We start from the raw sequence: 2,331 nt of genomic DNA, 5'->3' as shown, positions 1-2,331 counted from the left end.
ATTCATTGTGCTTATGGATGACTTGGCACTCGTCACTGATTAATAAAAAGCTGGGAAGGAGCCCAAGCTTGCATTTCAAATCCTGAAAGATCACAACCTATGCTTCACTGACAATTAATTTTACTGTTATAACATTTTAATCAGGAAACTAGGGATAGAAAATACTATGAGATTTCTTTGTACTGGGCATCATATAACCCACTGCATATTGCATACTGCTAGCAGTAGTAATGCATTGAGGAAATTACTATATATAATATAAACATTTAGTACATTCAATTATTATTATTATAATTATACATTAATTTAGCGGAAACATTTCCAGGAGGTGGCACATCTAGCAGTAGTAGCAACAGAATTTTCCATAAATTGTGGTAGGCTAATACAGAATGATGATGATGATGATGATGATGATGATGATGATTATTATTATTATTATTATTATTATTATTATTATTATTATTATTATTAGCTAAGTGAAAATGATGATAACTCACAGACTGTTTGGACTGATTTGACCTGGCCCTCACAAACATAACTGGACTCCAACAATTACCTAATTGTACAGTGTTCGACTTCCTAATTATTTATTTTCGGCATTTCAGTTACAAATCAGCAGGTTTATTGCCGAACTAATTATAACTATCCCAAACTAGTGTTCCCAGATGCTGAAAGTAAGGTGCACATGGATATTTTTGTATTTCTTTCTTTTTTGACTATTGATTGCATCGGGCAGACTTATGTATACTACTGCCAGAAAACGAGAAACGAAATCTCTTCGATATCAGGCGCATAAATTCCAAGAAGAGCACAACTGCCGTTGAACAACAGGTTTATCGAGCTTATTAAACGCGAGCTGATTAAATGACACAGATAAACGAATCGGCGGTTTGATAACGCGCAGCGGTATTTAAGGTTTCATTAGAGCTTGATGCCGGTGAAATACTAAACCTAACAGTTTAATTGCCACCGCCTCGGTAGTGTTTACACTGTGAAGGCGCAACTGCAGGACACGTTTTAAGAGGCAGGTGAAACCTTCTCGGTGGCGCTCGACTGGGGTTTAAAAAACCTTTTTATATTATTTATTTATTTATTATCTCTCGTTGCTGTCAGCGGTATATTTAATTGCCTGTAAGAATCACTACCCCCCCCCCCTCCCCGGCCCCCCGCTTAGCCCCCACCAGGGGCCCCCGCTGTTCGTGTCAGGACCTTGGACAGCTGCCAGCGCCGCGGGAGAAACTCGTGCCTGTCAGGGGAAACGGTCACGGATCGCAGCGCTCCCGTGAAATACAGAGGCGCATAGCCGGGGGTGTTATTGTCCGCTTTCGATTCGTTGCTTGTATCAGACACCCATAGGACCTGGCGCCCCAGTCCTAGAACTGGTTCGAATGCTGGTCGAATCTATCGTGTTTACCCCCAAGCCTGCATGGATCTCCCCGTGAAATCGCGCAAAGTGTGGCTCTTCGTCCAAAATGGACGTGGAAATGTGACCTGCATGTCTAATGGCGTGCGGGCGGTGGTTATTTTGAACTTCGGGTCACAATTAGATCATTATCCTGCCCCTGCTTGCGGAGATGAAAGCACTAAGCATAATAACACGGCTGAGCTATGCTATGGGCGCGCCAGAGGGAGTGGAAAAAAAGTCTTAGCCCCGATGATAGCAGCATCTATTAGCGGGTTATGGCCCAGTGCGTCGCCTGGCGCATTAGCCGTCATTAGCGCGGTAATATAATGAAAGGCATTAATTCTACATTTGCATCCTCCTTTCACTGTGGGCTCACCGCACCTGTCTCTCCAAGGGAGATGATTCAGAGCGAGCCGCTGAATGGGAGGCCTCACAGCGAAGTGCCCACTTTCTCCGTGTCTCCATGACGTCACTGCTAATGTGCTGAGGATCCAGAGACTTGGGCGAAGACAGATCTCACACTCCGACTTGGGAGAATTGTGGGGTATCAGGGGCCTATCGAGGTCACACGCCTCAGAACCAGTTTGACGCCACTAACCACTGTTAGGCCACTGTTAAGGCCTAACCCACTAACCAGCGAGCTGTACCGGTCCTTGTGCTGGTTTTTATTTTCACCTTAAAACCAGCAACCGATTCAGACCCAATAAACCAGGTGAGGTGAGTTAACAGTTTCTGAATCCTGGTATATAGGCACAGGTTTAATTTTGGGCCACTTAGTCTTGCATCAGCTCCCATTCATATGAACATATTAGGGGTGACATGACTCCCTGTCTCCCCACAAACATGCACACATACCTCACCCACAACAGAAGCAACTGGGAAAAAGGACCTAATCACATCTACAACTATCTGTCAAGCATACCCAG

This window comes from Conger conger, chromosome 6 (genome assembly GCF_963514075.1).
Source record: "Conger conger chromosome 6, fConCon1.1, whole genome shotgun sequence".
In the NCBI taxonomy this organism is placed as follows: Eukaryota; Metazoa; Chordata; class Actinopteri; order Anguilliformes; family Congridae; genus Conger; species Conger conger.
Note: the sequence above shows the minus strand (reverse complement) of the source record.